This window comes from Leptinotarsa decemlineata, unplaced genomic scaffold (genome assembly GCF_025532065.1).
Source record: "Leptinotarsa decemlineata unplaced genomic scaffold, Ldec_3_MD MMD2_tig00026347_RagTag_RagTag, whole genome shotgun sequence".
Taxonomy (NCBI): Eukaryota; Metazoa; Arthropoda; class Insecta; order Coleoptera; family Chrysomelidae; genus Leptinotarsa; species Leptinotarsa decemlineata.
Window position 1 is genome coordinate 2,935,310 of NW_027412698.1, and position 27,746 is coordinate 2,963,055.

At 33.6% G+C, this 27,746-nt stretch overlaps 1 long non-coding RNA gene across 1 annotated transcript in view; it reads left to right on the forward strand.

The window, feature by feature from the left end:
• Positions 1 to 27,746, forward strand: part of LOC141486146 (uncharacterized) — a 216,556-nt gene that overhangs the window by 106,259 nt on the left and 82,551 nt on the right. The gene's annotated exons all lie outside the window — the stretch shown is intronic.

The following is a 27,746-nucleotide window of genomic DNA, read 5'->3' on the forward strand; positions in this document are numbered from 1 at the left end:
AAATCATCCAAATTTTGGTAATTGACTAAACAAATGAATTCCTTCGATGAGCTTTCATGCAGGAGTCAGTTGTTTTGCTACAAAGTCAGGAACGGACTACCCCCGATGGTCCACACCCCAAAACTTTGAAATGACAGATATTTTTCAATATTTTTCAACAAGTTAAGGTTACTTGGACAATTTTATGAATGAAAGTACTCGTGTGGAAAGTCGATCGGAGCAACGAGTCTTGATAAAAATGTAGTTTCACTCGACGACATCAAACCCGCTCGTCCACCATTATTTGAAATGAATAATTATCAAAGCAGAAATAATAATGATAACGTTAATTCAACAACATTTATCCTGAGATGTCTACCATTATTCGAAAATATTAGTTTTTAAGGAAAATGGAAATGATAGGTAAAATGTTCATAACGAATTTTTATAATGCAAACACGTTTAACTAACGAAACTCAAGAGCCTCAAGAGCAAACAGAAATGAAAAATCCGCTACAGAAACTGCTCGATATGACCACCTTCTCTCTCTATACATTTTCTTAGTCTGCGAAGACACCCTCTCTGTACTTGAAATAGCATTCCAGGGTCGTTTCGTATGGCTTCACAATGTAATGTTATTCTATTGAACAATGCATCTCTTGTGTGAATAGGTGTAGCGTAAACAAGGCTTTTTAGATGCCCCCACAGAAAGAAATCCAATGGATTTAAATCCGGAGACCGCGATGGCCATGAATATGGCCCATCTCTACCAATCCATCTATTGTGGAAAATATGGTTCAGATGGTCACGCACAATCAAACTAAAATGAGGAGGAGCGCCATCATGCATAAACCACATATCTCTTCGGGTTTGCAATGGAACATGTTCCAAAAGTCCATTCAAATCGTTCTGAATGAACTCCAAATAACGTTCTCCATTCAATCGGTCCTGTAGAACGAATGGTCCTATAAGATGGTTTCCTATGATACCAGCCCAAACATTCACGTTGAATTTCCGTTGGTGTTTGGTTTGCAATATCCCATGGGGATTTTCTTCGGCCAATATATGGAGATTATGAGTGTTGATAACTCCATCTCTACTGAAACCTGCTTCATCAGTGAATAAAACTCGATTAATAAAAGTCATATGCTCTCTTTGCCTATCCATGAACCAATTGGCATATTCCAGTCGTGCTGGAAAATCTTAAGGTGTCATGGCATGTACCTTCTGGAAGTGAAATGGGTGGAGCAGTTGTTCCCTAATTATTCTATGAATAGTGGACTTGGATGTATGGAACTGTTCTGATAGATTTCTGATGCTCATTGAAGGATCATCAGCGACGGCTTCCAAAATATTTTCCTTCAATACAACGGTACGTACAGTCCTAGGAGCGCCCTCACCACCTCGTTTTGGCAAAACTGTACCTACAATAATATCGAAATAAAACAACGTGCTCAAATTAATTATCAAGTATTACATACCTGTCTCCCTCAAGCTGCGATCGACACGCTCGAATGTTTCTCTTGACGGTACCGTTCGATTGGGAAAATGCTCAGAATACAGACGACGAGCTTCTGCAGCATTACAAAATGCTCGTCCATAAAATACATGCATATCTGCATATTCATTGAATGTAAACTGTTCGGCCATATCAAAAAAATTCAAAATATCCTATAGAATATTGACAATACAATGATAGTCATATGACAACGCACCACTCAACAAAACAAAATCGCATTCCAGTTTCTCATTTTTTATCAAAACTTTCTAAAACATCTGTGAAAGAAATGGAACATAATTATTCCCTGGATATTTTTCACCTGATCATGTGCAGCCGTTTTTGTAGTTCATTCGTTTGCTTTTTATTAGTATAGTAAATATTTTTTCCGATGTGCGTTTTTTCAGCTAAATTTAGATTCGTGTTGAAGAATTTCTCCCATAAAATTATAATTATCAGTGAAACTCCTCAACAGTTTAGCTGTGAAGAAGAATTTGAAACATTCGAATGTTGAATTTCATGAGATTCAGATAACTGATCAACACGAAACGTGATTATTCCACACGTATTATGTATATACAAAATATGGAATGAATTCGATATTTCATAGTAGAGTAGCTTGTTAGTTTAAAAACACCACGAATCTACAGAACTTGATATTTCTTTTGAAAAAATATCTGCTATCACAATTGTGACTTAAACTTCCATATAGGTACTGTACTTTTTGTTTACGACTTCATTTTAGCATACTTTGTATTATTCCTGCTATAAATGTTGTTGAATTAATGTTATCATTATTATTTCTGCTTTGATAATTATTCATTTCAAATAATGGTGGACGAGCGGGTTTGATGTCGTCGAGTAGAACTACATTTTTATCAAGACTCTCGTTGCTCCGATCGACTTTCCACACGAGTACTTTTATTCATAAAATTGTCCAAGTAACCTTATTTTGTTGAAAAATATTGAAAAATATCTGTCATTTCAAAGTTTTGGGGTGTGGACCATCGGGGGTAGTCCGTTCCTGACTTTGTAGCAAAACAACTGACTCCTGCATGAAAGCTCATCGACGGAATTCATTTGTTTAGTCAAATACCAAAATTTGGATGATTTTGAATATTCACTTGAAAAGTTATCAAAGAAAAACATTTTTCATTTTGTAACTTCGAGGGCCCGTAACTTGGTTACGAAGACTTTTAGGAAAAAAAGTTATATGAAGTACTGGTGATATTTTGACCCCATCTATACATTCCCGAGAGGAAAAGAGGAAGTCCAGGGACACCCTGTATCAACGAAAACCCATCATATTCTCATACCGCTGAAAATTCAGAAAACCCAGATTTTATCCTTCGAACAAATTAAAGCCTCTGTTAATCTTGAGAAAAAACAAATCGTAACACCCTTAGCTAAAATATCTATTGTATATGAAACAGAAGAATTTTCAAATTTGAAGAAAAGCCCTCAAATGAAAAACCATTTAATTATTGTTCCACACAGAACAACTAAAATAGTAAAAATACCCGTAAACAAAGAAAAAGGTTTAGAATTTTTGAAATATCAGAAATATAATGATTTAGTCGAATCTCCTCAAGCACTTGTTAACATAAAAAATCATTTTGCATATACTACTATTACCAACGCACAAACTCTTCCAATCGAGATATCTATAAAAGAACCATTCGAAATCGAATTATTAAACACAATAGAAGGAAATTTCATCGAAAAAATGGAAACTAATGAAGAATTAGACAAATTCAAAGATAACATTCAATAAGCAAATTTAAAAAGTTTAAGCCTCGAACATTGTAATTTAGAAGAAAAACGAGCAATGAAAAACTTATGTTACAAATAACGAGATATTTTCTATAATGATAAATTACCTCTAACCTTCACAAATGAAATCCGACATAAAATAAATTTAACAGATGAAACTCCAATTTATACAAAAACTTATAAATACCCTGAAATTCATAGACAAGAAGTTAAAACTCAAATTTGAAAAATGTTACAAGGTATAATTCAACCATCAACCCTTTTCAAGCCCTATTTGGATAGTTCCAGAAAATTCAGACAAAAAAATGGAAATTATTAATAGATTACCGTAAACTCAATGAACGAACATAGATGATAAATACCCTTTACCAAACATTAACGTTATTCTCGACAAATTAGGGCAAAGTCATTATTTTACCACACTAGATTTAGCAAAAGGTTTTCACCAAATAGAAATGCACCCTGATGACATACAAAAAACTGCTTTTTCAACGGAAAACGGACATTACGAATATAAAAGAATGCCTTTTGGATTGAAGAATGTCCCCAGTATCTTTCAACGAGTAATGGACAATATATTACGAGGTTTACAAAATGAAACATGCTCAGTATATTTAGACGACATAGTTAGTTTCAGTACATCTTTACAAAAACATTTAGATCGCCTACAAAACGTATTTAAGAGTCTAAGACAAGCCAATTTTAAAATCCAATTAGACAAATCAGAATTTTTGTGAAAAGAAACCAGTTATTTAGGACATGTAATAACGCCAGACGGAGTAAAACCAAACTCTGATAAGATTGAAGCTAATAAAAAATTTCCAATCCCAAAAACACATAGAGAAATTAAAAGTTTCTTAGGACTTGTAGGATACTACAGAAAATTTATCAAAGATTTTGCAAAAATAGCGAAACCATCAATTTCATGTCTAAAAAAAGATTCAAAAGTAGTACACGATACAAAATTCATAACACCATTTAATATTTCACAGGAATATTACACAGGAAGATCAACTAATTAGTTTCGACGTGGAAAGCCTTTACACCAACGTTCCGGTCGAACAAGCACTCCAAATCATACAGAGAAAGCTATCCGAAGACGGGAACCTGAAAGAGAGAATTAATCTACCTATAGAAGTAATTATGGAATTACTAGGATTGTGTGTACGAAACTGTTATTTCCAACTGAAGGACGAATTCTTTACACAAGATGAGGGACTGCCAATGGGATCGCCACTTTCACCAGTCATAGCCAACATATATATGGAGTGGTTTGAAACTCTGGCCATTGAAGAAGCCCACAAGAATCCTCGAGTCTGGTTGAGATATGTTGACGACACCTTCATAATAGGGAACCATGGGAATACTGAACTAGACGCCTTCCTGAAACACATCAACAGCGTGAGACCTTCCATCACTTTCACATTGTAGAAGGAAATCCACAATGAATTGCCATTCTTAGACGTTTTGGTGAAGAGGACCGACACTAAGTGGGAAACATCTGTATACCGAAAACCCACTCATACGGGACAGTATCTGAACAACGAATCCAACCACCATCAATCGACAAAAAGAGGAATCATCAAGACTCGTCTGATCTATCTCTGTTTCAAAATGTGACCTGAGCACTAGCAAGATTACTTTTCGAATTTCTTGATACTCGATTCCATGTACTGGATTGTCTGAGGATATCATTTGCCGTAAAGATTGAGTTCCGCAATTCACTATCTCTTCTAGAAACTTTGGAAAAGGTTCGTGTCTGAATTTATCAATATCCATTGTGATTCCACTGCTACTGGTCTCGAATGAGTTATTGACTGAATGCCGCACTGATCGATAATGAATGTACTCTGGAATATCCTGCATTTATACATATTCAAGAAGGGGCGTGGCTGGATGCTCATCAAGAACAATTACTTTCTATTTAATGATGTGATTGTTTCACTTCATTGCCCAACAATTTCCTGTCAATATGTCGAGAAGAGATGAATACTTTAAAAAAATGAAAATTACCTAAGCATTATGTATTTGTAATATTGATGTTTTCAATTTTGATTGATTAACGTGGTGAAGATAAGGAGAAAATGGTTGACTGCCTCATTTTTTCATGACATGTATTTGAATTGAATTTTGAAATTTCTATTCCAGAAATTACAGCTATATTGCTGAGATTATCATTCACAATAAAGTATTCGACTTTATCAGCCATAGATCGTTTTGGGGGTGCGTTATATTCACAAGGAGTTATCCAGACTCCCTGTTGGACATCGTTGAATCTGTTGTATAGTTTGAAATTCAACTTCAATATTCTGCATGATGATTTTCAATCACCCAACTCAGATTACTTGCTCAATTTTTCGACTTTGAACAAATTTGGGTATACTGAGATGCTTTTTTTCGATTCTGTGGTTTATGATGATTCATCGGAATATAACGCTGCAAATGATACAACCGCTGCATCAATTTCCATTTATCAACATGGTGAACTTGAAACATAATAATACTCGTGATCTGATAACTACGGAATCGGAATTTCTGATATATAACTCAGCATCTCTCATTTAACCATACAAAATCATCAATTTACTGAAAGCCGCCATAGAATCCCCATATTGTGCTATATGAAACTTGCCTCGGTAATATTATCAGCGTTCCCCTTCGGAATTTTCTGAAATAGTTATACGAAGAGATTCTCATGAAAGTTTGCACTAGGCTGACAAATCCCTTCGGTCTTTTTTCTACTCCATATGCGAGGAAATGACATGTTTTGCAGCTTTTCGTAATTCTCGATTTCAACTAAATCGGCTTGTTTTCCTGAGAACATGCAGTTCTTAAAAACTGAGAGATCATCTACACATTTTTCGTTCATTGGATTCCTCATTTCATAATAAAATCAATAATTTCATTCGTGTCCGGGTATAAATTGGTTGAATATTGAAATGTTATGAAAGAAATTCTGCCAACTCCATAGAATAGACATTTAATGAAATAAGTTTCGATTTCTATATCACGAAACCGATTCAACAAAAGGAAATATTTCATATTCATAATTCATTCAGTAAATAAATTCATGGATGGAGCCGTTACTACGTGGTAGATCATCTTGGTAAAATCTGATATGAAATTTCCTAAGATTTTCACCATTTTCATTTGTTATTAATATCCGTATAGAACTGAACTGCAGTAAAGTTACTTACAAATGAAAGTGATAAAAAACATTGAAGTTTTCAATTCCATTCATCAATCATTTGATATTCAAAATCTAGACATTGTAAAATTCGATGAACTGTTTTTCACAAGTCTGTTTCATGTGAGGGCAAAATTATCTACATATCGTGAAAATTTGTACTCAATTCACTTTTGAATATTCATGAAATTCTTGGATTGTTCTACAGGAAGAAAAAACATAAACAGGGAGAAAAAATTAAGATATATTTTCTGATCCAGAACAAAATAACTGTAAGCATTGGATGAAATTGGAACATTTAATGAAATAGAACTAGTAAATAAAAACGCAATAAACAATCACTTCATAGCTTTTCTCATTTTGGTGTAAACCTTCAGCAATTTTCCAACAGCTGCCTTAGTACCCTCATACTCCATTTTGTAGTCAGCATTTCTGGTAGTGTTCAACAGTGTGCGCCATTTGTTACTACATGAAACGGCTTCCTGAATACAGTTCTCCAGAATTTTCGTTGATGCTCGCAAACTCCTCTGATCTATCTCTGTTTCAAAATGTGACCTGAGCACTAGCAAGATTACTTTTCGAATTTCTTGATACCCGATTCCATGTACTGGTTTGTCTGAGGACATCATTTGCCGTAAAGATTGAGTTCCGCAATTCACTATCTCTTCTAGAAACTTTGGAAAAGGTTCGTGTCTGAATTTATCAATATCCATTGTGATTCCACTGCTACTGGTCTCGAATGAGTTATTGACTGACTGCCGCACTGATCGATAATGAATGTACTCTGGAATATCCTGCATTTATACATATTCAAGAAGGAGCGTGGCTGGATGCTCATCAAGAACAATTACTTTCTATTTAATGATGTGATTGTTTCACTTCATTGCCCAACAATTTCCTGTCAATATGTCGAGAAGAGATGAATACTTTAAAGAAATGAAAATTACCTAAACATTATGTATTTGTAATATTGATGTTTTCAATTTTGATTGATTAACGTGGTGAAGATAAGGAGAAAATGGTTGACTGCCTCATTTTTTCATGACATGTATTTGAATTGAATTTTGAAATTTCTATTCCGGAAATTATAGCTATATTGCTGAGATTACCATTCACAATAAAGTATTCGACTTTATCAGCTCTAGATCGTTTTGGGGGTGCGTTATATTTTTTATTTTTTTTTATTTTTAATATACTTTATTGTCTGAAGAATAAATTCTTATTGACAAAGCCTTGTGCGAAATATAAATAACATATACATGAAATCACAAAAGTAAAATCATTAAAAGTAGGTTAAAACATGAACTGAAAAGAGACATGTAAATAATAATAAACGTTCAGGATATAAGAACATGGTCAACAAAATGTAAATAAATCAATTTAAACTAAATTGAATGAAATGAAATCAATTGAATACCGTAGATATTACAGTTAGTCTCCTCAATTAAAATTATCATCATAGAATTCTGCTAAGGTATAATAAGGTCTCCCAGATAGCAAGTCTTTCAACTCTTTCTTAGGAGCTCTAAGGTCATTTATGGTTCTTATAGCTTGAGGAAGGTGATTGAACATTTTAAGACCGTTGTAAATAATGGAATCTTTAACTAGCGACGAAGAAGGCAGCGGTAATTTAAAGCTGAATCTTTGCCTGGTTTGATACATTGGCGCGTCCAAGTTGTTAAACAATACCCTATTTTTGAAGACAAGGCAGATTGTCTCGTATATAAATAGGGAGACCACAGTTAGGATTTTGTTAGAGGCAAAAAGAGGTCGACAAGAGTCCCTAGGCTTGGCTTTGCATATGCATCGTATTGCACGTTTTTGTATTAGTAATACTGATTGAAGGCATGTGGTAGAACACACACCCCAAAAGCAAATACCATAACGGAGGTGTGGTTCAAAAAGGGAATGATAAACCATTCTAGCTTCTGCAGATCCGAGCTCAAATGCAGTTACTCGTATGGCATAACATCCAGAGGAGAGCTTCGATTTCAAAGTATCTACATGATTGTTGAATTTTAAACTATTGTCAATGAACAAGCCAAGGAATTTAGAAGCTGGTACGTTATTTATTTGAATATTATTTAGATGTACGGCTGGAATCTGGCAACGATAGGACACTACTTTTGTTTTTGATAAATTCAAGCTCAAGAGATTTGAGTCAAACCAGTCCTTCACTATCGTGATGTCATTCTCAATAACTTCATACAACGTATGGTTGTTAGGAGCATGCCATAAAATTGTAGTATCATCAGCAAATAAAGTGAATTTTCCTTGGATGTTTATAGACGATAGGTCATTGATGTAAATTAAAAATAAAAGTGGGCCCAGTACCGAACCTTGTGGGACGCCGCAAGTAATTTTACCTTCATTTGAGTATGAAGTGGTTTTGACCATCTGGGTGCGATCTGCTAAGTATGACTCAAACCATTTAAGACTTATTCCAGTTATACCGTATCTACTGAGTTTCCGCAAAAGAATTTTATGATTCACACAAACAAATGCTTTGGCTATATCACAGAAGACGGCAGCTACTATTTCTTTGTCATTTATGTTGGAATAAACATTGTAAAGAAATGAAAATATGGCATCGGAAGTGTTTTTTTGCTTTTCGAAACCAAACTGGCAATCACTTATTATTTTGTTTCCATTCAGAAAGCACAGGAGTCTTGTTTTAATTAGTTTTTCTATCAATTTAGCCTTTGCAGAGATTAGAGAAATTGGACGAAGACTTGATGGACCATTGATGTTTTCTCCCTTTGGCAGTGCTAACACAATCGACTTCTTCAAAAAAACTGGAAAGATTCCTTCTCTAAATGAATTTTTTATTAGACTGACTAATATATCGAGTATTCTTATCGGAATATTTACTAGGATTTTTATAGAGATTTCGTCTGAGCCTGTGGCGTTTTTGTTTTTAATGGAAAATAATGTTTCATGCAGTTCGGTAATATTTGTATCATATAATATAAAGGTATTCGTAACTTCGATATTCACATAGTCTAAGGGGTCACGGGCTGCTTTTATATTTTTCGTCAAGTCCTCCGCAATAGAGCAATAGAAGTCATTAAGTTCAGTAGGAAAAAACGGAATGTCTACAAATTTTTTGTGTCTCTTGCCAGTAAGTTCATTAATGATACACCAAGTTTCTTTTGATTTATTCGAAGCTTTATCCATTATACTTTTATAATATTTGCTTTTTGCTAGTTTAACTACTTTTCTGTAAATGGTGCGATAGCGGAGGAAGTAATTAAGAAAAAATGGAGCAGATGTAAGTTTTCTCGAATAATGTAATACCCTCATGTTTTTTGCCGAAACCCTAATACCTCTTGTCAACCAAATTTTGTTTTTGTGTCTAAAATTGATTTTTTGAACCGGAAAGCTTTTATGAAATATATAAAGTGATTTATTATAAAATTCAAGGAAAGGGTCTTCAGAAAATTCTATATGATTCCATTCAGAGCTTAGACACAAGTTAGTGAACTTGTTATAATTAGCAGAACTATACAATCGTCCTAATTTAAATTTCGATTTTCTCACATTAACATTGAGATACACCTTAGAATAAACTACTTCGTGATCTGACAATCCAGAAGAAAGAACATCACAAGAAACTAGCTCGGAGTCTAAATTAGCACAGAAATAATCTATGGTGGACTCGGTAAATTGAAACACACGTGTAAGAGATTTCACATGCATTACCAAGTTATAAGTTTGCAATAAATTAATTGAGAACTGTGTTGCTTTTGAATTTTGTTCTGTGTAATTAATATTTAAGTCTCCAGTTAAAATAATTTTTGCTTTAGAAGGTAATTCAGAGAGAATAGATTCCAGTCCGTTAAGTAATTGAAAAGGATCACTAGAAGGTGATCTGTAAAAACACAGTATGTAAATATTCATTTTAGAAGAGTAAGTTATCGAAAATTCATTCACTTTCTCTTCAAGAAAATTATTAAATTTATCTACTGCAACTAATTTGATTTGATCCTGTATTGACTCTTTTACTAAAATAATAGTTCCTCCATGTGAAGAGGACGTTCTACAGAATTTGGCTTTACCAGTATAGTTTGGAATATAAACTATTTCATCTATTTTTAGCCAATGTTCGACAAGTATCACTATATCGGGAAATGATAAATTATCTAATAAAATAAAAAGTTCGGAGCATTTATTTCTCAGAGATTGAACATTCAAGAATAGGAAAGATAAATCTTGTATGTTGGAGGTTTTAGGATAGTGATAGAAATTAGACATTGACTTAGCTAGATTGTCATGAATTGGAAGTTTTGCATCTCTAAAAAAGAAACAGAATCTGCTACAGAAGGCAAACTAGCCAATGTAATAGAGCCGGAATCCGTCTTAGAATTGTCACCTAAATCAGATGTGTCTGATTCTTGGTTACATTGGACAAAGTGTAACGATGGAGTAATTTTCACAGTTTTCAAAGCAAGATATTTTCTATGTAAAGTTATGTAGCTTACGATTTCACTGAGGATGGTTGCCTTACTTCCATTAGTCTTAAAATCTATCCAATATTGAACTGAAATATTTTTATTGGTCTGTGTAAAATTATATATTCGATTGTTCATTATTTCTCCGAGCTTATGGTCAATGTCATTATATAGTTCTAGAACTACTAAAATGTTAATGAACTTGCTCAATGGTAGTATTTGTCTTAGAGCCCGATTTAGTTGGCGATTATTACTAACATTTTTACTGTTGCACATAATAATGAGAAAATCATTTGAACCAAGGTGCACGGTATCTTGAAATATGTTTGAAGTGTATGCAGCTAACTCTTCATTGGGATTATATTTTTCTGTCACACTGTAACTATTGAGGTCAATCATTGTTTTAAGGCATGCAGAAAAATGTTTTGAGTACTCATCCCCTAAAATCAGTATTTTACTTTTTTCAACCGAAGAAATTGAATGACTCTTTTTCGCTTCGTTGTCCAAGCTTATGCTACGAGAATTTGATAGATCACTTGATGCATTCACTGGGGACTAGAGAGACAATTCATCTTTTCTGGATTTGATGGCAAGGAATTGATCTTATCCGCAGGTCCCATTTCATTGTGTGGATAGCTCAAATCAGCTTGGCCTAGGCCGAGATCATCTGTTGAACTGGTGAGCAAATTAACGTTTTCTGGAATGGTTGACAAAATTTTAAAATTATCTACACAACCCATTACATTGTTTGAACAGTTTGTATCAGATTGGCTTTGCCCTTGAGAAACTATTCACAAGAAGTTATCCAGACTCCCTGTTGGACATCGTTGAATCTGTTGTATAGTTTGAAATTCAACTTCAATATTCTGCATGATGATTTTCAATCACCCAACTCAGACTACTTGCTCAATTTTTCGACCTTCAACAAATTTGTGTATACTGAGATGCTTTTTTTCGATTCTGTGGATTATTATGATTCATCGGAATATAACGCTGAAAATGATACAACCGCTGCATCAATTTCCATTTATTAACATGCTGAACTTGAAACATAATAATACTAGTGATCTGATAACTACGGAATCGGAATTCCTGATATATAACTCAGCATCTCTCATTTAACCATACAAAATCATCAATTTACTCAAAGCCGCCTTGGAATCCCCATATTGTGCTATATGAAACTTGCCTCGGTAATATTATCAGCGTTCGCCTTTGGAATTTTCTGAAATAGTTATACGAAGAGATTCTCATGAAAGTTTGCACTAGGCTGACAAATCCCTTCGGTCTTTTTTCTACACCATATGCGAGGATATGACATGTTTTGCAGCTTTTCGTAATTCTCGATTTTCAACTAAATCAGCTTGTTTTCCTGAGAACATGCAGTTCTTAAAAACTGAGAGATCATCTACACATTTTTCGTTCATTTGATTCTTCATTTCATAATAAAATCAATAATTTCATCCGTGTCCGGGTATAAATTGGTTGAATATTGAAATGTTATGAAAGAAATTCTGCCAACTCAATAGAATAGACATTTAATGAAATAAGTTTCAATTTCTACATCACGAAACCGATTCAACAAGTGTAAATATTCCATATTCATAATTCATTCAGTAAATAAATTCATGGATGGAGCCGTTACTACGTGGTAGATCATCTTGGTAAAATCTGATATGAAATTCCCTAAGATTTTCACCATTTTCATTTGTTATTAATATCCGTATAGAACTGAACTGCAGTAAAATTACTTACAAATGAAAGTGCTAAAAAACATTGAAGTTTTCAATTCCATTCATCAATCATTTGATATTCAAAATCTAGAAATTGTAAAATTCGATGAACTGTTTTCCACAAGTCTGTTTCATGTGAGGGCAAAATTATCCACATATTGTGAAAATTTGTAATCAATTCACTTTTGAATATTCATGAAATTCTTGGATTGTTCTACATGAAGAAAAAACATAAACAGGGAGAAGAACTTGAGATATATTTTCTGATCCAGAACAAAATAACTGTAAGCATTGGATGAAATTGAAACATTTAATGAAATAGAATTAGTAAAAAAAACGCAATGAACAATCACTTTATAGCTTTTCTCATTTTGGTGTAAACCTTCAGCAATTTTCCAACAGCTGCCTTAGTACTCTCATACTCCATTTTGTAGTCAGCATTTCTGGTAATGTTCAACAGTGTTCGCTTTTTGTTACTACATGAAACAGCTTCCTGAATACAGTTCTCCAGAATTTTCGTTGATGCTCGCAAACTTCTCTGATCTATCTCTGTTTCAAAATGTGACCTGAGCACTAGCAAAATTACTTTTTCGAATTTCTTGATACTCGATTCCATGTACTGGTTTGTCTGAGGACATCATTTGACGTAAAGATTGAGTTCCGCAATTCACTATCTCTTCTAGAAACTTTGGAAAAGGTTCGTGTCTGAATTTATCAATATCCATTGTGATTCCACTGCTACTGGTCTCGAATGAGTTATTGACTGAATGCCGCACTGATCGATAATGAATGTATTCTGGAATATCCTGCTTTTATACATATTCAAGAAGGGGAGTGGCTGGATGCTCATCAAGAACAATTACTTTCTATTTAATGATGTGATTGTTTCACTTCATTGCCCAACAATTTCCTGTCAATATGTCGAGAAGAGATGAATACTTTACAAAAAATGAAAATTACCTAAGCATTATGTATTTGTATTATTGATGTTTTCAATTTTGATTGATTAACGTGGTGAAGATAAGGAGAAAATGGTTGACTGCCTCATTTTTTCATGACATGTATTTGAATTGAATTTTGAAATTTCTATTCCGGAAATTATAGCTATATTGCTGAGATTACCATTCACAATAAAGTATTCGACTTTATCAGCTATAGATCGTTTTGGAGGTACGTTATATTCACAAGGAGTTATCCAGACTCCCTGTTGGACATCGTTGACACTGTTGTATAGTTTGAAATTCAACTTCAATATTCTGCATGATGATTTTCAATCACCCAACTCAGATTACTTGCTCAATTTTTCGACTTTGAACAAATTTGGGTATACTGAGATGCTTTTTTTCGATTCTGTGGATTATGATGATTCATCGGAATATAACGCTGCAAATGATACAACCGCTGCATCAATTTCCATTTATCATCATGCTGAACGTGAAACATAATAATACTCGTGATCTGATAACTACGGAATCGGAATTTCTGATATATAACTCAGCATCTCTCATGTAACCATACCAAATCATCAATTTACTCGAAGCCGCCATAGAATCCCCATATTGTGCTATATGAAACTTGCCTCGGTAATATCATCAGCGTTCCCCTTCGGAATTTTCTGAAATAGTTATACGAAGAGATTCTCATGAAAGTTTGCACTAGGCTGACAAATCCCTTCGGTCTTTTTTCTACTCCATATGCGAGTATATGACATGTTTTGCAGCTTTTCGTAATTCTCGATTTTCAAGTAAATCGGCTTGTTTTCCTGAGAACATGCAGTTCTTGAAAACTGAGAGATCATCTACACATTTTTCGTTTATTTGATTCCTCATTTCATCCGTGTCCGGGTATAAATTGGTTGAATATTGAAATGTTATGAAAGAAATTCTGCCAACTCAATAGAATAGACATTTAATGAAATAAGTTTCAATTTCTACATCACGAAACCGATTCAACAAAAGTAAATATTCCATATTCATGATTCATTCAGTAAATTAATTCATGGATGGAGCCGTTACTACGTGGTAGATCATCTTGGTAAATTCTGATATGAAATTTCCTAAGATTTTCACCATTTTCATTTGTTATTAATATCCGTATAGAACTGAACTGAAGTAATGTTACTTACAAATGAAAGTGCTAAAAAACATTGAAGTTTTCAATTCCATTCATCAATCATTTGATATTCAAAATCTAGAAATTGTAAAATTCGATGAACTGTTTTCCACAAGTCTGTTTCATGTGAGGGCAAAATTATCTACATATTGTGAAAATTTGTACTCAATTCACTTTTGAATATTCATGAAATTCTTGGATTGTTCTACAGGAAGAAAAAACATAAACAGGGAGAAAAAATTAAGATATATTTTCTGATCCAGAACAAAATAACTGTAAGCATTGGATGAAATTGAAACATTTAATGAAATAGAACTAGTAAATAAAAACGCAATGAACAATCGCTTCATAGCTTTTCTCATTTTTGAGTAAACCTTCAGCAATTTTCCAACAGCTGCCTTAGTACCCTCATACTCCATTTTGTAGTCAGCATTTCTGGTAGTGTTCAACAGTGTGCGCCTTTTGTTACTACATGAAACAGCTTCCTGAATACAGTTCTCCAGAATTTTCGTTGATGCTCGCAAACTCCTCTGATCTATCTCTGTTTCAAAATGTGACCTGAGCACTAGTAAAATTACTTTTCGAATTTCTTGATACTCGATTCCATGTACTGGTTCGTCTGAGGACATCATTTGCCGTAAAGATTGAGTTCCGCAATTCACTATCTCTTCTAGAAACTTTGGAAAAGGTTCGTGTCTGAATTTATCAATATCCATTGTGATTCCACTGCTACCGGTCTCGAATGAGTTATTGACTGTGTAACAGAGCATAAATAAGGCCCTGTATGTAATATTTCTAAAGTTACTTGAGATAGCACGTTTCCAAATATTCTGAGAATAGTAAAACTTACGACAAGAACCATAAATGCCTAATAAAAATAAATTACTTGGGAACGAAACCTTTCCTTGTCAAAAAAAAAGAAATGTATTTTCTCTTTTGGCGACATCATAAATCACACCCCTTAATCGATTGTTCTTCGAAATTCTAAATAGACCTTTAACGGAAATAGGCCATATGTTTGCGATCTGGACGGAAAAGACCCAGGCCAATTCTGAATAATATTGGAAAGACATTAAGTTACTTGAACGAATATTTTTCAATAAAGAACATATATTGTAATTAGAAATAGAAAGGCAACATGAGAACTATCTCTTCCTCTGGACGATCGTCGCAAGTTTTTTGATAGTATTTCTTGCAAATTTCATAAGCCATTGTCAACAATTACCCACGAAGAGATAATAATTGTACGGACAACTATCGCCATTCTCATGAAGGAAGGTCATAGCTTTATGTAAAGTAATGCACGCACCTCCATCATATTATATTTTAGGGTGAATAATTGAATTAGCACAGATTGAAACATTATCTCATATTTTGGCTACAAGTATTGCCACCTTTTGACGGAACCCTTAAGTAAACCCCAGACAGAAGTGGTAACTTCAATTCTGATTTTGTGGGCGTCACCCACCCTCAAAACGAATAGATAGTAGGATCGATCTTTCGGATTGGTCCGAAATCGATAGTGGCACCCGATAACCAATAAAAAAAAAATCCAAAGTAAGAAATATAATTTCTTAGGAGGAAGAAATAGTTGTAATGGAAAAAATTAGTCAAATACAAAGTTAGTTACATTTTGATTCTCAACAAGTAAACTTTCGTTTTTGTATCGAGTGTTCTGGAAAAGATTATTTCTCTCAGTTATTCTTTCAAGTCTTTCTTGTTGATTTCTTTGTTTTTCAAAAAGTGAGTGAAGCTTGTAAGTCTGCCATTTTATCGTTTCTCATCTATCAATCTATGCATCTACGGTCAGTTATTTGATCAGCTTATTAAAGTTCTTATGAATATTGAAGTTCTCATCTCTCAAGTTATCTAGAGTTACCATTTTGGCGTACTTTTGGGGAAAAGTCAAAGTTAGCGATTAAAAGTTAATTGATTCCTCATCAATTGTTTTGTGTAATTTCAGTAGAAGAAGTTTTCTTATCTCTTTGTAAATTATTTTTGTTCTGTTCTTATGTAAGTACATAATATTGTCTCTTGACCTTCCTCGCCAATAAATCAGAAAAGATATCATATCTTGTTTTATTAAGCAAAGCAAAAGGGTTAAGTAAATTAGCTCAGTATACGAGGTAGTGGGATTGATTTTTGTCCTCGCAATAGGACAAAACACCTTAATCTAACAAGAAAAAGTCCTATAAAATCATTAACTCGTCTTATAAGTGAAACTCATCCTCAATAGAAAGAACTAGGGAGCAGCACGTCAGCGTATCAAGGTAGGTGGAATCCAATGTTTTTCTTGATTGATATAGAAATTCCGAGTTGGTAACGAAAGATTCTCCAGAAGTACTATCCATATTTGAAGTTGTAATCTCAAGTTGAAATTCGTCAATAAGTATTTCGATATCGATTTTTAGAATTAGTTATTTTTCTCAACGCCCAAGACAGAAGTCTCCGGTCAGTATTGAACCTACACATTACTCTCGTTTTGAAGATCTATCAAGTAATACAGAATAAAATTAAACAAGTTCATAGATCACTTTCTCCAATGCGAACTCACAGGCCAGCCGAAAATGTTACAACTGAATGCCGCACTGATCGATAATGAATGTACTCTGGAATATCCTGCATTTATACATATTCAAGAAGGGGCGTGGCTGGATGCTCATCAAGAACAATTACTTTCTATTTAATAATGTGATTGTTTCACTTAATTGCCCAACAATTTCCTGTCAATATGTGGAGAAGAGATGAATACAAAAAAAAATGAAAATTACCTAAGCATTATGTATTTGTAATATTGATGTTTTCAATTTTGATTGATTAACGTGGTGAAGATAAGGAGAAAATGGTTGACTGCCTCATTTTTTCATGACATGTATTTGAATTGAATTTTGAAATTTCTATTCCAGAAATTACAGCTATATTGGTGAGATTATCATTCACAATGAAGTATTCGACTTTATCAGCTATAGATCGTTTTGGGGGGGGGGCGTTATATCCACAAGGAGTTATCCAGACTCCCTGATGGACATCGTTGACACTGTTGTATAGTTTGAAATTCAACTTTATTATTCTGCATGATGATTTTCAATCACCCAACTCAGATTATTTGCTCAATTTTTCGACTTTGAACAAATTTGGGTATACTGAGATGCTTTTTTTCGATTCTGTGGATTATGATGATTCATCGGAATATAACGCTGCAAATGATATAACCGCTGCATCAATTTCCATTTATCATCATGCTGAACGTGAAACATAATGATACTCGTGATCTGAAAACTACGGAATCGGAATTTCTGATATATAACTCAGCATATCTCATTTAACCATACAAAATCATCAATTTACTCAAAGCCGCTATAGAATCCCCATATTGTGCTATATGAAACTTGCCTCGGTAATATTATCAGCGTTCGCCTTTGGAATTTTCTGAAATAGTTATACGAAGAGATTCTCATGAAAGTTTGCACTAGGCTGACAAATCCCTTCGGTCTTTTTTCTACTCCATATGCGAGGATATGACATGTTTTGCAGCTTTTCGTAATTCTCGATTTTCAACTAAATCGGCTTGTTTTCCTGAGAACATGCAATTCTTAAAAACTGAGAGATCATCCACACATTTTTCGTTCATTTGATTCTTCATTTCATAATAAAATCAATAATTTCATCCGTGTCCGGTATAAATTGGATAATTATTGAAATGTTATGAAAGAAATTCTGCCAACTCAATAGAATAGACATTTAATGAAATAAGTTTAAATTTCTACATCACAAAACCGATTCAACAAAAGGAAATATTCCATATTCATAATTCATTCAGTAAATAAATTGATGAATGGAGCCGTTACTACGTGGTAGTAACGGCTCCATTCTATGTATTTGAATTGAATTTTGAAATTTCTATTCCAGAAATTACAGCTATATTGCTGAGATTATCATTCACAATAAAGTATTCGACTTTATCAGCTATAGATCGTTTTGGGGGGGCGTTATATTCACAAGGAGTTCCAGACTCCCTGATGGACATCGTTGACACTGTTGTATAGTTTGAAATTCAACTCCAATATTCTGCATGATGATTTTCAATCACCCAACTCAGATTATTTGCTCAATTTTTCGACTTTGAACAAATTTGGGTATACTGAGATGCTTTTTTTCGATTCTGTGGATTATGATGATTCATCGGAATATAACGCTGCAAATGATACAACCGCTGCATCAATTTCCATTTATCATCATGCTGAACGTGAAACATAATGATACTCGTGATCTGAAAACTACGGAATCGGAATTTCTGATATATAACTCAGCATCTCTCATTTAATCATACAAAATCATCAATTTACTCAAAGCCGCCTTAGAATCTCCATATTGTGCTATATGAAACTTGCCTCGGTAATATTATCAGCGTTCGCCTTTGGAATTTTCTGAAATAGTTATACGAAGAGATTCTCATGAAAGTTTGCACTAGGCTGACAAATCCCTTCGGTCTTTTTTCTACTCCATATGCGAGGATATGACATGTTTTGCAGCTTTTCGTAATTCTCGATTTTCAACTAAATCGGCTTGTTTTCCTTAGAACATGCAGTTCTTGAAAACTGAGAGATCATCTACACATTTTTCGTTCATTTGATTCCTCATTTCATCCGTGTCCGGGTATAAATTGGTTGAATATTGAAATGTTATGAAAGAAATTCTGCCAACTCAATAGAACAGACATTTAATGAAATAAGTTTCAATTTCTACATCACGAAACCGATTCAACAAAAGTAAATATTCCATATCCATGATTTATTCAGTAAATAAATTCATGAATGGAGCCGTTACTACGTGGTAGATCATCTTGGTAAAATCTGATATGAAATTTCCTAAGATTTTCACCATTTTCATTTGTTATTAATATCCGTATAGAACTGAACTGCAGTAAAGTTACTTACAAATGAAAGTGCTGAAAAACATTGAAGTTTTCAATTCCATTCATCAATCATTCGATATTCAAAATCTAGAAATTGTAAAATTCGATGAACTGTTTTCCACAAGTCTGTTTCATGTGAGGGACAAATTATCTACATATTGTGAAAATTTGTACTCAATTCACTTTTGAATATTCATGAAATTCTTGGATTGTTCTACAGGAAGAAAAAACATAAACAGGGAGAAAAAATTAAGATATATTTTCTGATCCAGAACAAAATAACTGTAAGCATTGGATGAAATTGAAACATTTAATGAAATAGAACTGGTAAATAAAAACGCAATGAACAATCACTTCATAGCTTTTCTCATTTGTGTGTAAACCTTCAGCAATTTTCCAACAGCTGCCTTACTCCATTTTGTAGTCAGCATTTCTGGTAGTGTTCAACAGTGTGCGCCGTTTGTTACTACATGAAACAGCTTCCTGAATACAGTTCTCCAGAATTTTCGTTGATGCTCGCAAACTCCTCTGATCTATCTCTGTTTCAAAATGTGACCTGAGCACTAGCAAAATTACTTTTCGGATTTCTTGATACTCGATTCCATGTACTGGTTCGTCTGAGGACATCATTTGCCGTAAAGATTGAGTTCCGCAATTCACTATCTCTTCTAGAAACTTTGGAAAAGGTCGTGTCTGAATTTATCAATATCCATTGTGATTCCACTGCTACCGGTCTCGAATGAGTTATTGACTGAATGCCGCACTGATCGATAATGAATGTACTCTGGAATATCCTGCATTTATACATATTCAAGAAGGGGCGTGGCTGGATGCTCATCAAGAACAATTACTTTCTATTTAATGATGTGATTGTTTCACTTCATTGCCCAACAATTTCCTGTCAATATGTCGAGAAGAAATGAATACTTTAAAAAAATGAAAACTACCTAAGCATTATGTATTTGTATTATTGATGTTTTCAATTTTGATTGATTAACGTGGTGAAGATAAGGAGAAAATGGTTGAATGCCTCATTTTTTCATGACATGTATTTGAATTGAATTTTGAAATTTCTATTCCGGAAATTATAGCTATATTGCTGAGATCACCATTCACAATAAAGTATTCGACTTTATCAGCTATAGATCGTTTTGGGGGTGCGTTATATTCACAAGGAATTATCCAGACTCCCTGTAGGACATCGTTGACACTGTTGTATAGTTTGAAATTCAACTTCAATATTTTGCATGATGATTTTCAATCACCCAACTCAGATTACTTGCTCAATTTTTCAACTTTGAACAAATTTGTATATACTGAGATGCTTTTTTTCGATTCTGTGATTATGATGATCATCGGAATATAACGCTGAAAATGATACAACCGCTGCATCATTTTCCATTTATCAACATGCTGAACTTGAAACATAATAATACTCGTGATCTGATAACCACGAAATCGGAATTTCTGATATATAACTCAGCATCTCTCATTTAATCATACAAAATCATCAATTTACTCAAAGCCGCCTTAGAATCTCCATATTGTGCTATATGAAACTTGCCTCGGTAATATTATCAGCGTTCGCCTCTGAAATTTTCTGAAATAGTTATACGAAGAGATTCTCATGAAACTTTGCACTAGGCTGACAAATCCCTTCGGTCTTTTTTCTACTCCATATGCGAGGATATGACATGTTTTGCAGCTTTTCGTAATTCTCGATTTTCAACTAAATCGGCTTGTTTTCCTGAGAACATGCAGTTCTTAAAAACTGAGAGATCATCTACACATTTTTCGTTCATTTGATTCTTCATTTCATAATAAAATCAATAATTTCATCCGTGTCCGGGTATAAATTGGATAATTATTGAAATGTTATGAAAGAAATTCTGCCAACTCAATAGAATAGACATTTAATGAAATAAGTTTCAATTTCTACATCACAAAACCGATTCAACAAAAGGAAATATTCCATATTCATAATTCATTCAGTAAATAAATTGATGAATGGAGCCGTTACTACGTGGTAATCATCTTGGTAAAATCTGATATGAAATTTCCTAAGACTTTCACAACATTTTCATTTGTTATTAATATCCGTATAGAACTGAACTGCAGTAAAGTTACTTACAAATGAAAGTGCAAAAAAACATTGAGTTTTCAATTCCATTCATCAATCATTTGATATTCAAAATCTAGAAATTGTAAAATTCGATGAACTATTTTCCACAAGTCTGTTTCATGTGAGGGCAAAATCATCTACATATTGTGAAATTTGTACTCAATTCACTTTTGAGTATTCATGAAATTCTTGGATTGTTCTACAGGAAGAAAAAACATAAACAGGGAGAAAAAATTAAGATATATTTTCTGATCCAGAACAAAATAACTGTAAGCATTGGATGAAATTGAAACATTTAATGAAATAGAACTAGTAAAAAAACGCAATGAACAATCACTTCATAGCTTTTCTCATTTTGGTGTAAACCTTCAGCAATTTTCCAACAGCTGCCTTAGTACCCTCATACTCCATTTTGTAGTTAGCATTTCTGGTAGTGTTCAACAGTGTGCGCCATTTGTTACTACATGAAACGGCTTCCTGAATACAGTTCTCCAGAATTTTCGTTGATGCTCGCAAACCTCTCTGATCTATCTCTGTTTCAAAATGTGACCTGAGCACTAGCAAAATTACTTTTCGAATTTCTTGATACTCGATTCCATGTACTGGTTTCTCTGAGGACATCATTTGCCGTAAAGATTGAGTTCCGCAATTCACTATCTCTTCTAGAAACTTTGGAAAAGGTTCGTGTCTGAATTTATCAATATCCATTGTGATTCCACTGCTACTGGTCTCGAATGAGTTATTGACTGAATGCCGCACTGATCGATAATGAATGTACTCTGGAATATCCTGCATTTATACATATTCAAGAAGGGGCGTGGCTGGATGCTCATCAAGAACAATTACTTTCTATTTAATAATGTGATTGTTTCACTTAATTGCCCAACAATTTCCTGTCAATATGTCGAGAAGAGATGAATACAAAAAAAAAATGAAAATTACCTAAGCATTATGTATTTGTGAAATTGATGTTTTCAATTTTGATTGATTAACGTGGTGAAGATAAGGAGAAAATGGTTGACTGCCTCATTTTTTCATGACATGTATTTGAATTGAATTTTGAAATTTCTATTCCAGAAATTACAGCTATATTGCTGAGATTATCATTCACAATGAAGTATTCGACTTTATCAGCTATAGATCGTTTTGGGGGGGCGTTATATTCACAAGGAGTTATCCAGAGTCCCTGATGGACATCGTTGACACTGTTGTATAGTTTGAAATTCAACTTTATTATTCTGCATGATGATTTTCAATCACCCAACTCAGATTATTTGCTCAATTTTTCGACTTTGAACAAATTTGGGTATACTGAGATGCTTTTTTTCGATTCTGTGGATTATGATGATTCATCGGAATATAACGCTGCAAATGATATAACCGCTGCATCAATTTCCATTTATCATCATGCAGAACGTGAAACATAATGATACTCGTGATCTGAAAACTACGGAATCGGAATTTCTGATATATAACTCAGATATCTCATTTAACCATACAAAATCATCATTTACTCAAAGCCGCCATAGAATCCCCATATTGTGCTATATGAAACTTGCCTCGGTAATATTATCAGCGTTCGCCTTTGGAATTTCTGAAATAATTATACGAAGAGATTCTCATGAAACTTTGCACTAGGCTGACAAATCCCTTCGTTCTTTTTTTCTACTCCATATGCGAGGATATGACATGTTTTGCAGCTTTTCGTAATTCTCGATTTCAACTAAATCGGCTTGTTTTTCCTTAGAACATGCAGTTCTTGAAAACTGAGAGATCATCTACACATTTTTCGTTCATTTGATTCCTCATTTTTTCATGACATGTATTTGAATTTGAATTTGAAATTTCTATTCCAGAAATTATAGCAATACATGCATGATATTATCATTCACAATGAAGTATTCACTTTATCAGCTATAGATCGTTTTGGGTGGGGGGGGGGGCGTTATATTCACAAGAGTTATCCAGACTCCCTGATGGACATCGTTGACACTGTTGTATAGTTTGAAATCACTAAATTATTCTGCATGATGATTTTCAATCACCCAACCAGATTTATTTGCTCAATTTTTCGACTTGAACAAATTTGGGTATACTGAGATGCTTTTTCGATTCTGTGATTATGAATATTCATCGGAATATAACCTTGAAAATGATACAAACCGCTGCAATCATTTTCCATTTATCCAACATGCTGAACTGAAACATAATAATACTCGTGATCTGATAACCACGGAATCGGAATTTCTGATATAATAACTCAGCATCTCTCATTAACATACAAAATCATCAATTTACTCAAAGCCGCCCTTAGAATCTCCATATTGTGCTATATGAAACTTGCCTCGGTAATATTATCAGCGTTTGCCTCTGAAATTTTCTGAAATAGTATTTATACGAAGAGATTCTCATGAAACTTTGCACTAGGCTGACAAATCCCTTCGGTCTTTTTTCTACTCCATATGCGAGGATAATGACATGTTTTGCAGCTTTCGTGATTCTCGATTCTCAACTAAATCGGCTTGTTTTCCGAGAACATGCAATTCTTAAAAACTGAGAGATCATCTACACATTTTTTCGTTCATTTGATTCTCATTTCATAATAAAATCAATAATTTCATTCGTGTCCGGGTATGAATTGTTGAATATTGAAATGTTATGAAAGAAATTCTGCCAACTCAATAGAAAAGACATTTAATGAATATAAGTTTCAATTTCTACATCACGAAACCGATTCAACAAAAGTAAATATTCCATATTCATGATTCATTCAGTAAATAATTCATGGATGGAGCCGTTACTACGTGGTAGATTCATCTTGGTAAAATCTGATATGAAATTTTCCTAAGATTTTCACCATTTTCATTTGTTATTAATAATCCGTATAGAACTGAACTGCAGTAAAGTTACTTACAAATGAAAGTGCTGAAAAACATTGAAGTTTTCAATTCCATTCATCAATCATTCGATATTCAAAATCTAGAAATTGTAAAAATTCGATGAACTGTTTTCACAAGTCTGTTTCATGTGAGGGCAAAATCATCTACATATGTGAAAATTTGTACTCAATTCACTTTTGAGTATTCATGAAATTCTTGGATTGTTCTACAGGAAGAAAAAACATAAACTGGGAGAAAAAAATTAAGATATATTTTCTGATCCAGAACAAAATAACTGTAAGCATTGGATGAAATTGAAACATTTAATGAAATAGAACTAGTAAAAAAACGCAATGAACAATCACTTCATAGCTTTTTCTCATTTTGTGAAAACCTTCAGCAATTTTCCAACAGCTGCCTTAGTACCCTCATACTCCATTTTGTAGTTACATTTCTGTAGTATTCAACAGTGTGCGCCATTTGTTACTACATGAAACGCTTCCTGAATACAGTTCTCCAGAATTTTCGTTGATGCTCGCAAACCTCTCTGATCTATCTCTGTTTCAAATGTGACCTGAGCACTAGCAAAATTACTTTTCTAATTTCTTGATACTCGATTCCATATACTGGTTGTCTGAGGATATCATTTGCCGTAAGATTGAGTTCCGCAATTCACTATCTCTTCTAGAAACTTTGGAAAAGGTTCGTGTCTGAATTTATCAATATCCATTGTGATTCCACTGCTACTGGTCTCGAATGAGTTATTGACTGAAATGCCGCACTGATCGATAATGAATGTACTCTGGAATATCCTGCATTTATACATATTCAAGAAGGGGCGTGGCTGATGCTCATCAAGAACAATTACTTTCTATTTAATAATGTGATTGTTTCACTTAATTGCCAAACAATTCCTGTCAATATGTCGAGAAGAGATGAATACAAAAAAAAATGAAAATTACCTAAGCATTATGTATTTGTAATATTGATGTTTTCAATTTTGATTGATTAACGTGGTGAAGATAAGGAGAAAATGGTTGACTGCCTCATTTTTTCCATGACATGTATTTGAATTGAATTTTGAAATTCTATTCCAGAAATTACAGCTATATTGCTGAGATTATCATTCACAATGAAGTATTCGACTTTATCAGCTATAGATCGTTTTGGGGGGGGCGTTATATTCACAAGAGTTATCCAGAGTCCCTGATGGACATCGTTGACACTGTTGTATAGTTTGAAATTCAACTTTATTATTCTGCATGATGATTTTCAATCACCCAACTCAGATTATTTGCTCAATTTTTCGACTTTGAACAAATTTGGGTATACTGAGATGCTTTTTTCGATTCTGTGGATTATGATGATTCATCGGAATATAACGCTGCAAATGATATAACCGCTGCATCAATTTCCATTTATCATCATGCTGAACGTGAAAACATAATGATACTCGTGATCTGAAAACTACGGAATCGGAATTTCTGATATATAACTCAGCATATCTCATTTAACCATAACAAAATCATCAATTTACTCAAAGCCGCCATAGAATCCCCATATTGTGCTATATGAAACTTGCCTCGGTATATTATCAGCGTTCGCCTTTGGAATTTTCTGAAATAATTATACGAAGAGATTCTCATGAAACTTTGCACTAGGCTGACAAATCCCTTCGGTCTTTTTTCTACTCCATATGCGAGGATATACAATTTTTTGCAGCTTTTCGTAATTCTCGATTTTCAACTTTCAGCATTTTCATTTGTTATTAATATCCGTATAGAACTGAACTGCAGTAAAGTTACTTACAAATGAAAGTGCTAAAAAACATCGAGTTTTCAATTCCATTCATCAATCATTTGATATTCAAAATCTAGAAATTGTAAAATTCGATGAACTGTTTTCCACAAGTCTGTTTCATGTGAGGCAAATTTATCTACATATTTGAAAATTTATACTCAATTCAATTTTGAATATTCATGAAATTCTTGGATTGTTTACAGGAAAAAAAAAACATAAACAGGGAGAAAAAATTAAGATATAATTTCTGATCCAGAACAAAATAACTGTAAGCATTGGATGAAATTGAAACATTTAATGAAATAGAACTAGTAAAAAAAACGCAATGAACAATCATTTCATAGCTTTTCTCTTTTGGTTTAAACCTTCAGCAATTTTCCAACAGCTGCCTTAGTACCCTCATACTCCATTTTGATCAGCATTTATTTCTGGTAGTGTTCAACAGTGTGCGCCTTTTGTTACTACATGAAACAGCTTCTGAATACAGTTCTCCAGAATTTCGTTTGATGCTCGCAAACTCCTCTGGATCTATCTCTGTTTCAAAATGTGACCTGAGCACTAGCAAAAATACTTTTCGAATTTCTTGATACTCGATTCCATGTACTATCTGGTTTGTCTGAGGACATCATTTGCCGTAAAGATTGAGTTCCGCAATTCACTATCTCTTCTAGAAACTTTGGAAAAGGTTCGTGTCTGAATTTATCAATATCCATTGTGATTCCACTGCTACTGGTCTCGAATGAGTTATTGATGAATGCCGCACAGGTCGATAATGAATGTACTCTGGAATATCCTGCATTTATACATATTCAAGAAGGGGCGTGGCTGGATGCTCATCAAGAACAATTACTTTCTATTTAATAATGTGATTGTTTCACTTAATTGCCTAACAATTTCCTGTCAATATGTCGAGAAGAGATGAATACAAAAAAAAATGAAAATTACCTAAGCATTATGTATTTGTAATATTGATGTTTTCCAATTTTGATTGATTAACGTGGTGAAGATAAGGAGAAAATGGTTGACTGCCTCATTTTTTCATGACATATATTTGAATTGAATTTTGAAATTTTCTATTCCAGAAATTACAGCTATATTGCTGAGATTATCATTCACAATAAAGTATTCGACTTTATCAGCTATAGATCGTTTTGGTGCGTTATATTCACAAGGGTTATCCAGACTCCCTGTTGACATCGTTGACACTGTTGTATAGTTTGAAATTCAAACTTCATATTCTGCATGATGATTTTCAATCACCCAACTCAGATTACTTGCTCAATTTTTCGACTTTGAA